The sequence below is a fragment of the Gracilinanus agilis genome, chromosome 5 (assembly GCF_016433145.1).
Source record: "Gracilinanus agilis isolate LMUSP501 chromosome 5, AgileGrace, whole genome shotgun sequence".
Lineage (NCBI taxonomy): Eukaryota > Metazoa > Chordata > Mammalia > Didelphimorphia > Didelphidae > Gracilinanus > Gracilinanus agilis.
In genome coordinates this window covers 63112893-63127150 of record NC_058134.1, presented here as the reverse complement: position 1 = coordinate 63127150, position 14258 = coordinate 63112893, and the positions used below count along the sequence as shown (strand labels likewise).

General features: G+C 34.0%; 1 non-coding gene across 1 annotated transcript; it reads left to right on the top strand.

Annotated features, from left to right (window-relative positions):
- Positions 1–9404: 9404 nt before the first annotated feature.
- On the top strand, positions 9405–9478 carry TRNAN-GUU. Its single transcript has one exon. It is a non-coding gene; the product is annotated as a tRNA-Asn (tRNA).
- Positions 9479–14258: the final 4780 nt, after the last annotated feature.

The following is a 14258-nucleotide window of genomic DNA, read 5'->3' as shown; positions in this document are numbered from 1 at the left end:
GTAAAGAAAAGAGATATAGTAGCAAGGCAGTGTTATCATCAGAGAGAAAAGAGAGATAAATGTTAATTATAAGTTATAGAATGTCAGTATTGGAAGAGACTTTAGAGGTCATCTAGTCTAATGCCAAACCCAAGAGAGAAATCTCTTCTATAAATAGACAGACAAAAAATGAAATCAAGAGAAACACTTAAATGTGAAAAACTTGCAGGCATGCTAGTATCTATTCTAACACCTTCAAAGACTGATAAGATATTCATTATATGATATGCTTTCCAAACTCTTCCCAACCTGCTCAGCATCCCATAGACATATTTGAATTCATCAATGTCCTTAAATATTTGGCTCCTTAGGCAATTAAAAAAGATATTTAGGTTGAAAATAAATGATGGAAAGAACTTAGCATGTTGTGTCATGATAGTGAGTTTTGGACCAATACATGAACATGCCAAACATTTGTAAAGGGAATACTGTAATAGATTTTTGAGCAAGTTCTGTATCTTTGTCACCCTTCTTTGTCACCCTTAACATCTTGTAAAGAATGGCTAAAATATTGACCTTGGGAGTTGGGCCTTTGAGTTCCTATGCCTTATATTTGTGATTGAAAGTGGAAACTTCAGTCTCACAGTGTTAAAAAAATAATTTTTAGCAATTTTCTCAATTATCAGTCTCTCAGGAATAAATTCAAAGTATCTGTGCCCACCAAAGTATATATGATATAATTAATTGTCCTGGACTCTCATTTCTTTCTTTATTCTCCTCTATTCTTTCTCTCTAGCTGATCTCAACTGGTCCAAGGGTGATGAATTCCCATATCTACAGATTCAGCCCTCATTTTTTTTCTAAGCTAATATCACATTATTTCCTTGATATCTAAGATAATATATTTTTTTATTTTTTAAGATCTTGGTTGCTTTGGTTTTGTTTATACAAAAACTTTTAAATTTAACATAATTAAAATTAGCCATTTCACATCTTGTAATGCTCTCTGTCTCTTATTTGGTCATAAATTCTTCCCTTCTCCTCAATCTGACAGGTAAACTATTCCATGTACCCCTAATTTATTTACAGTATCACTCTTTATGTTTAAACCATATACCCATTTTGACCCTATCTTGGTATAGGGTATGAGACTCAACAATTTGAAATAATACATTTTCTCCCACTAAATCTGTCCTGCATCCAAACTTCTGAATCACCACCTCTCCAGTTATTTCAGCTTAAAATTTTCAATTATTCTCAACTCTTTCCCCTTAGACTTCTCTTTCTTTCCCTACTTTCCCATAAGCAATCAGTTGTCCTTAGGCTAAAATTCAAACTCCTCTATTTGGCATTTAAAGCCCTTAGAATCCTTAAGTTACTTCAAAGATCCATTCAGGTACCACCTCTTATGGGAATTTCTGCTTTTCCTGGTTTACCTAGTTGCTTGGGTTCTCTGATTCCTCAAGTAATCATGTCCATAATTATCTGTATAAATGTTGTATCTTCCAAGTAGCTCCTCAGGTGTTGCTTTTTTGCTTTACTTTAGGCTTCTTGAAGCCTTGTATATAGAAGACACTTAATAAATACTTGAATGACTACATGAATGAATTAGAGATATACCTGACCCAATAACTAGAACCAAGCCTTGACATAGGACACCCCTTTCCTGATGAGGGGGCCCAGTGCAGAAACTAAGTTACAGATCAAAAAGTTGTTTGGTAAATATAGAACCTGAAGAGAGTTGGCTTTCCTAAGGAATATTTAGTGAGTCTGTATGTGCTTGTTTTGTTTCGATCAAACTGTAATAAATTGCTCTCCTCTTGTCTAGGGATTTCTGTCTAAATAACTGGCACCTTTACTATAGAATCACTGAAATGCTTCTTCATTCACCTTTCCTTTTGAATATTCTTTCTCAACAACACAATTTCATCTGCACTTGTCCTTACATCATTCGTTTTCACTCCATCATTCCTAAGTTTATAATTTATTTTAAATTGCTTTGCATTGCTGAAAAAAGTTGGCTGAAAGCACTTGACAAAACTTTCAAAGTCATCTGTCTTTAAAACACATTTTAGAACAGGTTCCTTGTGAAATGATTTCTTTGAAACCACTAAATACTGTGTCATGGACAATATTCTTTTAAATCTTCATATCCTTTTCCTAATAGATTTTTTCCCCTTCCTATTCTTTCCCATAGCTACATCTGGCCCCAAATCTTGAAATCTATTATACTTTTTATACTGAAAGCCCACATTCATCTCTTACAGTGACCATTCAACAAATGTTTTAAAATTTTTATAATTACCAATCATTACCATTAGTATGACTAATAAAATAGAATTTTTAATCTTAATCTGACATTTAAGTAGAGGCCCTACATATAACTAAATGCATTCTAATTTATATGAGATATGTTAAAGAGCTGTAAGTCCAAGAGAGAATTACATATAGCCACAGAATTAATATTCAAAGAATAACTTGTGAATGTTCACCTCTAGAGAATGAACTGATAAAGAGAAACATAAATACATATTCTACGGGATGGAGAGGGGAGAAAAGGGGTGAGATAATTGGAAATTAATTCTATTAAAAATTAAATTGAGGAGAAGGATTTTAAAAGAAACTCAAAAGTAGTTATTTTGTAAAAGACTAATTTTTTTTAATCCTTATATTCCATCTTGGAATCAATATTGCACATTGGTTCTGAGTAGGCAATGGGAGTTAAATGACTTGCCCAGGATCACACACAGCTGGGAAGCATCTGAGACCAGACTGGAATACAGGACCATAAAAGCCTAATTCTAAGTGTTATCATCTATGATGATTTCTTCTCTTGATAAATAAATAAATCATTTTTTTTAATTTCTAGAAAAAAATTTTAAGTTGATTTTTTTCTCTTTCTTGTTACTCTAACTTCTCTACTCACCTTCTCACAGACTCCTTTTAGGACTTATCCAATTTGTATGGCTCCTTCTAAATGAAACTTTCCCTAACTCAATCCTCAAATGAAACTCAACTATTTCCAGATAAAAGTGATCTCTTTTTTCGGATTTATCATAGTATTTCCTCTGGAGCTCTTCTTTGCATTAATCTCTTTCTTCCACATACAATGAATTTTGGGGGACTTGCTCTGCCTCCATCAGAGTGTAAACTCCTTGAGAGCTCAGTGTATGTCTCACCTATCTTGGTATCCCTAGAGCCTTGAACAATGCAAGTAAGTAGTCACTTAAGCCAAATTTTAAAGTGTAATAGAGAAAAATATTTTTTAGTTATTATAACATTTATATTTCCTTCCTTCTTCCCTTCCTCCTTTCCTCTATCTCTCTACTTGGAACTGTTGTTATTGTTTTTTTTCCTTCCCTCAGTTTGTTCCTTCTCTTCCTCCCACTTCCTTGCATGTCTTTCTTCTCCCTTCCTCCCCTTTATTCTTAGTGAACCCTTTCCTATTAACTTGAATTTCAGGCCTGGAATCCCAGAGAGTGGTTGCTACCTCAGTTCTAGGAGTAACACAGTTGAGTTTGCATCCCCCTAATAAAGTACATCAATTAATCAATAAGTATCTGTTAAGTGTTGTGATCCATGCTGTGGATGCACAGAATTGGGGATTCAAAAACAAAAAATGAAATGATCTTTGCTCTCAATGGACTTAGCATTCTGAAAGGGAAGCAACATATATACATATAAGTAACAGAATAAATATATTTTTTAAAATATAATTTTGGAGGGAAGACACTGGCAAACAGGATGATCAGGAAAGTAGCATATGTGTTTGTAAGAGGTATCATATACAAGCTTATTAAGGGCAAGGATTGCTTCATTTTTGTCTTTGTGTCTCCAACACCTAGCACAGTACATGGCTCAGAATAAGTATTTATTTTGTTTTGCATTCTTTTAATTTGAAGGAATTTTATTTTCCCAGTTATAGTTATGAAAATTTTTAACGTACATTTTCTGAAATCATGAAATCCAAATTGTCTCCCACCCTCCTCCCTCTCAGAGATGGTAAGCAATTGGATCTGGGTTATACATGTATTATCATTCAAAACATACTTCCATATTGGTCACTGTTATAAGAGAATACTCATATAAAACCAAAACCCCAATATAAAACTGTTAAATAAATAATGTGAAAGAGAGTCTGCTTTGATCTGCATCTGATTCCAACAGTTTGTTCTCTGGACATAGATAGCATTCTTTGTCATAAGTCCTTCAGAATTGTCCCAGATCATAATTAGCATTTATTGAGGTCTGGTTATTAAATGGTTAATAAATACATGACATCAGATAAAACATGTAACCTAAATGGATAAGTGTGGATCATTGGGGTGGGTTTTTTATTTGTGTCACCAATTTAGTTCCCAGCCTTTTAGTCAGAGGAAATACTTTTGACTTCTCAAAAAACCCAGAGGGTGTAGAAGTGGGAAGTGGAACTAGAAGAGTGATGTGGACAGTGAAGTTCTTGGGGGTGGGGAGGTTAAGAGAGCAGCCGCCTGTGAGTCGAAAGGAAGGAGGCAGTCATGGTCTCCTCTTCACTTGAAATTTATGAAATCTGTGGGGTGCAAACCAGCTCTCCCTTCTCAGTTTGATGCCATGCAAGTTAATTAATAAGCATTTATTAAGCACTTTCTGTGGTAGACACAGAAGAACTCATGTTAGACCTCGATGATACAAAGACAAAAATACAAGAGTCTCTTCCTTCACAGAGAAGCTAGCATTCTATGGCTAGAGGCAGGACAGAGACTTGAACACAGATAAGCAGATACAAAATATGTACAGAATGACTACAAAGGAATTTCTATGTGGGCGGAATACAAACAAGTGGTTGAATTAGAATAGGCTTCTTCTAGGAGGTAGTGCCTGAGCTGTTTGTCGGAGAAAGCCAGGGTTTTGAAGTGGCAGAGATGAAGAGGGAAAGCATTCCAGACCCGGAGAAGGGAGATGGAATGTCATGTATTGGGAACAGCAAGTAGGTCAGAAAGTAGAGCTTGTAAGGAGAAGCAAATATACCCAATAAGTCTAGCAAATAGGCTGGAGCCCGATTGTAAAGGGTTTTAAATGCTAGGCAGAGGAAAATATTTTATCCTTAGGGCACCAAAGCTTCTTGAGAAGGGGAGTGACATTGTTAGGCTATTTTCTAAGGGAAGCACCTAATAGACAGAGGAAGGGTCCATGGTGTTGAGATGCCACCCTTTGATCAGCTAGGTTGCTCTTCATAAGTTATTCACAATGGGTCCCTTACTAGAATCTGTCATGCCTATTGAATTGGCTTAATTCAACTTTTAGGCTATCTTTGCTTTCATTTCTCCTTTAGAGTTCAACAACTGATTGTTTCTCCACTTAGTGATGGATAGGCAACCCAAAGCTGAAGAATGGATTCCTCTCTTGGCACCATCTTAACATTTTTCCTTCTTTTGAAGCAACCTGAGAGGGGTTATCTGCTCTGTTTGTTTTTTTCATTGTTTATTTTAAAAGGAAGCTTCAAAGAGAAGCAAAACTGCTGATTTCTCAATGTTTTCACCAGTTTCAGTGTATAGATGGAGTAACCCAACACTTGTTTTTCATGTGCTATTGTGTAGATGGGCATTTGTTACCAAAATTTCTGGTTTCCTTACAAATAATGGTATGAAGTAGTTACATCCTGAACATTTGGAATTATGAGAAGGTGCTATGACGACCATATAGTTCTACAGGAGAAAATTCTCCAGTGCATTCAGCTTATTCAGTATATACAAAATTAATACATCTTACATTTTGCATTACTTTTCATGTTCTAGATCAGTGGTTCCCAAACTTTTTTGGCCTACCGCCCCCTTTCCAGAAAAAAATATTACTTAGCCCCCTGGAAATTAATTTTTTTTAAATTTTAATAGCAATTAATAGGAAAGACAAATGCACCTGTGGCTATCACCACTCTCCTGGATTGCTGCAGCATCCACCAGGGGGCAGTAGCACCCACTTTGGGAATCTCTATTCTAGATGGAGTGGTTTGGTCTTTAAAAGTAACCAGAAATAGATGGCAGAAGTTTAAATTATTGAAATTGATTGAGAATTATAATTACTAACAGAAAAGAACAGGTGAAATGGAAATTCTATAGATCCTATAAAATAATAAAAATAAAGATACTTGTGGATGTTTTCCATGTTCAAACTGGGGCTCATGAAAGTTTATAATACCCTAGTAAATTTTTGAATGACTATCATAGGCATACTGTCTCTAAGAGAATTGAAATGTCCATCCTAGCTTTCCATTCCTTAGGCTGCATTTACAAATCCAAAAGGAAATTAAGACAAGCTTTCTGATAATTCAGATGAAAGAGGCACTTTTCACAAGACATACATGTACAGATTATTGAGACCGAAATTTTCTAAATGACATACCAATTAGATATAGCTAATAAAGATTATTCTCCATCTTCTCTTTAGTACCATGTTATTCCCCTAACTTCTAAACTTGATGATTAGGCCAAGTATTTCTCTATAAAGCTATATTAGGATGACAATTTTAGTAAGATGGTTTTATTTTTTAAAGAAAATTTTTAAAGGATTAATCCATTTTTCAGAAAGTGTGTTTTAAAATAATTTTATTGTGGCTTTAAAAATTGATAGGATACACCATTTACTTTTGTGGACATCTTGTTTAGAATTGCTTCCAATATTCTTGTTGGCAAATTCTTCCATGTCTTTTTACAACTGCTCCAATCTGTTGGATTTTCCATCATCCCAGCCAATAGCACTGTTGCTCTAATACAACAAGCAAAGATCTGCTAAAAATAAGTTGTAAACAAATTAAGATTGCCTATTGTGGTGTTGATGAAATTCCTGTGTTCAATGAAGATTTGTTCTGTTATTTTAGGATTGGAGGTCCATTATCTGAAAACATTAGATTCATGGTACCTGGAAGGTCCATAAATCTGTGTGGGTCTGTCTTGCAAGCTTTGTCTGTTAAGACAGGTGGATCCCATTTGCACAGATGTCCTTTCAATTACAGCTCTTCTTTTTTTCTTCCACCAAGAAAGTAAGATGTATAGGCCCATTAATCTGCACCGGTCAGCCCCTTTGACAAGTCACATTCTTGGAAAAGGTAAGTTTGTAGTTCAATTATGTGTGATTGCAAATACACACAAAAATGAAAATTGCCTAGCTTTCTTCATGCCCAGATACAACATTCTAAAGATCTAGTTAAATTGAACTTGTTTTCATAGCCCATTCTCAGGGATCAGGATGTTAAGGAAGAATAAAAATTGATACAATATCTCAATATCATAGTCTTATTTAGAGAACAAATATAATCAAAACTAAGAGATTCTAAAGGTAGATTATTAGGAAAATATACACTGCCCTTTCATTTTTAAATATTTTTCTTTTTTGCAATAAAATGCCATTCAATATACTATAGCAATAATTTTTATCTTTCCCTGTTCTAAATTTCAGATTCCTTCTTTTATATCATGAAAAATGGATGCCTTCCTGTAGTACTTTCCAGCAGAGAGACAAATTTAAAACGTTACACAGAAGCTCCTTATCTATTTGGCTTAACGAAAAAGTATACAAAATTACAAATCAGGCTTTGAGGATAATTTGTAAAGCAAACAGTGGTAAAGTTACTTACAAAGACACATTCTCAGTATTCAATAAATTGATTTTCCTACTGTTAGCTGGAACCATTCCACTTCTACTCACTGCTAGTCTTTGTATGAGATGGCTAAATTTTTTGAATCTATTGCCCATTTTGTTAAGAACTTCTTTAACTATGCTCCTTACCCTCGCCTGTTATTTATTATTCTAATTAGTTAAATGAGTTAATTAATGATAAAGATCCAAATGTATGTGACCAGAATTGCTCCTAATAATATTTAAACAGAAAAGTCAGTATTTCATGAAGATTCCACTGGTGTGCAGCCTTTTCCAATTTAATTAAAATTCCAATGAGAATTAGAACACAAAATTTTTGGAATAGAAAAGTAATTTCTTGGTAGTTCTAATTCTCAACAGGAAGGTTGCTAAAATGTAAAAATATAAAAATAGTTTAGGTAAATGAAAGACAATCTGTGCTGCAGTCTAAATTAAGGTCTGCATGGTCTATTTTTTTCATATTCAAACTCTTCTAAGGTTCGGTTTAAATTTGGTGGGAAATGGAATAGGAAGCTGCTCAACATCCAAACTCATTCCAGAAATATTAATTGGTTCCAAAGAAAAAGTCTTTTAAACTTTACGATTCTGAAACAGAAACTCCTATTTCTAACTTGCAGTTTAACCTTGGACGAGGTCTCCTGGTGTTCACTTCGCTAAATTCAGCATGGTGATAACTGATTCCATTTTCTAGGCAGAGGCAAATTTAAGAGTAATCTATAATTGTGAAGGTCTTAAGAAGGAAATGTTAATTTACCCTTGATAACAAAAACTGTGCTATCTGCTTTGAGTGTGGAAACGGGAACATAAGAAAAGGGGAACTTGGAGTTTTGGAGAATATTAAAAACATTAGCTTTTTTTTTTTAAATTAAGGATAGTTACATATGTATGAAATTCCATATAGTAGTACTTGTAAATATATACAATCTTGAACGTTTCCTTGCTCAGAATTTTCTTTAAAATAGAAATGAAAATGTTAATCATAAAGCATACTCTTCCTCTTCATGGCTAGTCTTCTCTCTCTTCTCCCCAAGTCTTCTGATGGTAAATACCCGGTGTGGGGTGTGTTTTCTATAACTGGCATGGTTCAAATTTAGTCTACTCGAGGGAGAATCAAGGGCAGATTTTATGGTGGATTCCACAGTACACAAAGATTAAGGAATGTTACAATATTTTTTCCTGGTGTTCTTTTTTAAGGAACAAAGGACGGAAGTGTGACAAATATTTGCGAGATGGTTTTTTTTTTTTTTTAAAGCAACATGGCCATAGGTACTTAATGCTATTTGGCAGCATTGAAGTTTAATACAATTCAGATATCCTTTGGGAACGCTGCACCAACTTCACTTTCAGAACTTCTGTAAAAGCTAACAGTGAAAGTTATTGTAGGAATTGTCCGGGAAATCGAGGATGGATGGGGAAAGAGCTTGTCTCAAACTTTTGAGTTTTATCGTTTATTTCCATATAAATGATTTATTTCCATTATTCTCAATTTCCAACAATTATTCCTTCATTCCCTAAAGAAGACGTGAAAAATCGAGGAGTTGTTTTTTTTCTCTTTCCGTGCAAACATCCACAAGCCGATCTTATGGCATCTCAACCTTCTGCACTCTGCAGGAAGAAAAGGGATCCTAGCATAGGGAGCAAAGCTGAGGATTTGAAGGGAAGTAGCCTCAGTCTTGGGGTGTTCCCGGAGCCATAGCTCCAGAAGAAGAGAACAACCCTAGGCCGAGCTGGAGCCCCAGCCACCAGTTAGGGCTCTTCATAGGGAGCACGCCTGGACACTATTCTGCAAGACGGTCTCTGTGGCGCAATCGGTTAGCGCGTTCGGCTGTTAACCGAAAGGTTGGTGGTTCGAGCCCACCCAGGGACGGGTTCTCTTTTGAAATTTTGGAGAGTACTTTGGACAAGAAGTTCAAATAGAAAGGCACAGGGAAGGGGAAGGCTTGGCGGGTCCCAGCAAGCAAAGATACGCCGAAGCAAGTTCGAGGCAAGAGAAGGAGCATGGTGGAAGGTGAGGACACCGCGCCCACCCCCTTCGGAGCAAAAATAGGCGGTGACTCCTCCATTTCCGGCTGCAGCTCGACCCCTCCCCCTCCCCCACCGCCTTCCGCTCCAGCGAAGGTGGCGAGGCGAAGGCCAACTCTGAATCCGGGAGGGGCCGGCTTGGAGGAGGAACCGAAGTTCAGGAGATGTCAGCGCCCCAACGCCCCATTCGTTTCCCTCTGGCCCGGTCTCTTCTCTTTTTTTCCTCATTCTCGGTCGTTTCTAGCCCCACCTGCCCCAGCCTACGGCCTCGCGCTGGACCGGGGAGGAGGCGTGGGGGAGGGGTGGATCTGAGCAGCCACGGCGGGGGAGGGGGAAGGGAGAGGGAGGAAGCGCGGCCACGTGCCCGGGCCGAGCGCGGGGCGGGGTCAAGGGGCGGGGCTCGGTAGCTTCCATTAGAGTTCCGCGAGCCCTCTAGGCGGCCAGGCTGCTGTCACTATCCGGGCGCGGCGGGATCTGGGACTTCGCAGGAGACTTCTTGTCCGCCGTTGGGCCTTGATGTGTGTTTTTTTCTCGATAAAATGTAAAAATGATACATTTTAAATATATATGTGACAAGATAGCCCGTGTAAGATTAGAGCGCTATATGTATAAATCCTATATTCATATCTGTCTTTGGGATAGATGTAAATATATAAAAAGGTTTTATAATCTGTACCATTAATGCAGCCTGCAAAGGCCTTTACAGAAATGATACAATTCTATAATTATCTTTGGGATAGGTAAACAGCGAAGTTATAAACAGTATAAACACATAAGTAAACAGTATAATTAAATAAATTTTAGAAATATAAATAGTAAATATATAAATGTAAAGCTTTTTACAGATATTTAATTCTGTAATCGTCTGGGATAAATAGTAGTATAAATACATTAGTAAATTGTATAAATAATATGCATCTATGTAAAGCGATATATAGAATTAACTATCATGATTTTGGGGATGTAAAAGGCAAATTTATAAAATAGTATAAACAGAAAAGTAAATAGTATAATTAAATTATAGATATAAATAGTATACAGTATATAAGAATTAAATATATAAATGTAAAGCTTTTTTGGGACATTTAATTCTATAATTGTTTTTGGGATAAATTTAAATATAAATCATGTAAATCAATTAGTAAATTATATAAAATAATATGTCAATGTAAAATCTCTTTCTATATATACTTTATCTTTGGGATATTAGTAATTAGTAACTAAATAGTATAAATACATAAGTAAATATCATTAAGTAAATAATAGATATATGGTAAATATATAAAGGTAAAGCTTTTTACAGATATTTAATTTAGTTATCTTTGTTATAGATGTAAATACATAAATAGTATAAATTATATAAATGTAAGTAAATATATTAATGTAGAGCTCTTTACATTTATAATTTAATTCTATAATTTTCTTTGGGATAAGTGTAAATAGTAACTTCATAAATAGTATAAACATAAGTAAATAGCATAAATTATAGATATATAATAAATATGTAAACACAGTTTTTTACAGATATTTAATTCTATCATTCTCTTTGGGATAGATATAAATACATAAGTAGTATAAATAAATGGTATAATAATATAAGTAAATATAGCAATGTAAAGCTCTTTATCTCTTAAATCTATAATTACCTTTGGAATAGATATAAATATCTTTTATTTATGTAATATATGTATATATTATATATAATAGCTAATGTTTATGTAACTTACAAGGCTCCTTATATATATCATTTAATTCTATCTTTAGAATAGATGTAAATATAAAAATATCTTTTATAATAGCTAACACTGATGTGGCACTTTAAAACTTCCAAAGGACTTTGCACAGTTTTCTTTGAAATTGATGTAAATATAAACTTAACTTTTATAATAGTGTTTATAGGATGCTCAAAGGTTTGCAAAGTGCTTTTTGATTATATCTTCCAGATAAATGCAAATGTATGTTTGTGTATAAACATATATTCAACTCTTTGAGATTGGTAAAATATTTGTTGGCCTGTCAACATATGTGTGCATGCTATACACAGTTACACATGAACAATTTGGTAACACAATTGTTGCCTATCCAGAATCCTTTAGTTTTTCACCAGACCACTGTAAAAATGGTCTCTACTCAGTGCAAACTTAAACTACCAATGTGATCCTACCTCTTAACTGCCTTAATCATGTATGACTGAGAAATAATTCTTTTGAAATTAAGCCTTTTGTATAAGCAAGAATATTAATGTTTGTGACTAAGTATTTCTCTTGGAGCTACACTCTGATATTTTCACTTAAAGTCATCAGTGAACCTGTGGAAGGTTACAGTATTGTTTGGATGACTTCGATTTAAAAAACAAAAAGCAAGAAATCTATTTTTAAAAACCTGTATTGATTTTTTTTCCTGTGAGTTTCTTCTGTAACACAGGTGTTAAAAGTCCTTTGTATGCCGTGGCCATTAATACAGGAAGGTAGATGCACTTTTTCAACCATGTAATTATAAAACTTTATTTCAAGGTTAGTTAATAACCTGAAAAGATTAGAATGAGGAGCTTACTAGCATGTTTTGATGAGTGCATTGTATGTGTGTATGTATGTTATTTACTTCATGAATTACAAAACTTTCTCCAGAGTGGTTCTAGAGCACTGTATTATTAATATAAGTAGGTAGATGAAACAGTATAATGAATACACATATTATGTAGTGTGGTATATTTATATTAATAAATAAATTTATGGGCCATATAAACTATATATTGATAATATAGTACTCTAAAACCACTCTGGAGAAATTTTTGTGATAAACAGATTAACACAGTTATCAGGCTATTTTGGATAGATTGCTTAATAGTATGATAACTGCACTTATATACATGTGTATATAACTTAAAATATTTTAAGCAATTGTGAGGAAAAATTTGAACATTTTGTTCCTGAAAAGTAAAAATGTGAAAAATTGTTACTTCTTTTGGCAGTTTTACTTAAAACCTAGTCAAAATAAAAGTCATAAAATTATTCTAAAACTAAAGGAGTTTTTTTATGCGATATTACATAAATATTGTCTCTCAGAATATCCTCAGGTTACAAACAGACAAAAATCCATTCAAGTATACTAAAAGGTATTATTAAATTGTTTACTATGATTCTTAATTTTGTTAGAATGAAAACTAGTGTGTTGTACATGAAAACTAAAACGTGATATGTAAATATGAAATATTAAACTACAACCCATCTTTGGGGGAAAAAACTGAAAGCTTGCAATTATATGCTAGATTAGAAATACAGGAATGATTAGAAGTGAAGGCCTAACATTTATGCATATATAAACACAGAGACAGTAGCAAATGTCTTCCATCTCCTGAACTCAGCTAATTTGAAAAAAAAAAAAAAAAAGCTGTTATCCAAAGCTGAGGGTTGAGAAATGGGTACTAGGTACCATGTAAGAACACCTCCCTGGGCTGTCAGCTCAGGGTGAAGTAAATGCTAAGCTACATTCTTGCTTGTAGTCCCTTTTTCTAATTTGCTCAGGTTTAGGTGAACAGTTAATAAACGTGTGCAGAAAAATCTAAGAATACCTTACTTGGTGAACAAATCTTTAGACAGAAAAGAAAAAGTATTTTTTGATTACTAGACACTGAGTTGTAGTTTGTTAGTTTTTTGCTTCACAAAAAGGAAAATCCTAGGAAGTCTCAATTTGGGTAAATAAATTCTTATTTAGACATCATTTTTCTCACTCTATATTCTGAGAGAATTCAATTTTTATATGTTACTTCAGTTCTTAATCCTTTGAAATGTTTAGTACATTGTTGTTTTGGTTTCTTATATCAACTATCCATGATAATGTATAATAATTACTTTGATTACAATGTGACAGTGTTAAGTAGCATTGAATTTATGTTTTATTGATTATTTCCATCTGTAAGTTTCCAAATACTAATCTCTCTGTCTACTGAACCTAAATTGTATAATCTTCCTTACTTTGTGTATATATAAAGTCCTGTATTACAGGGCGAATCTCATCAAAACACATGTATCAATTTCTAAACTTGAAAAGAGAAACTCCTTAAATTCCATTTGATTATTTGCTGATGTGCAATAACTATTGACATATCACATAGAAAATGTAATATACATATGCCTCGCAAAGGAGAGGAATATGAAGATTTTATAGAAGCAAAAACATTAGCTCTTTCTAAAAGGGTGAGGAAGTCAGACATCTTGAATATTTTAGTATGTGAAAAATCTTTTTCTTTAGAACAAAATGGATATTGGAAGAAAATAGCATAGATATCATTGTCATTTTCTTCAGTTCTGCTACCCCAATGTCAGAGGCTAAAGTAAAGAAAGCAGAAAAGACTTGGTAACCTTTTTTCTTCATATATATATATATATATATATATATATATATAAATAAACCTAATACTAACTCACATTACACTGGTGTTTTCTAGGAAATTTTGTGTGGACATGTGACCTGAATTTTATCTTCAGGTTTTGGTTTATGTTGCTTATCAGGAAAAGCAACAGAGATTGGGTAAAAACAGCATTTAATGGGAAAATATTTTAGAAAGATGATGATTTAAGAAAAATAATGATAGCTATTACTTTTTAAAAATCAGTGATGATTTT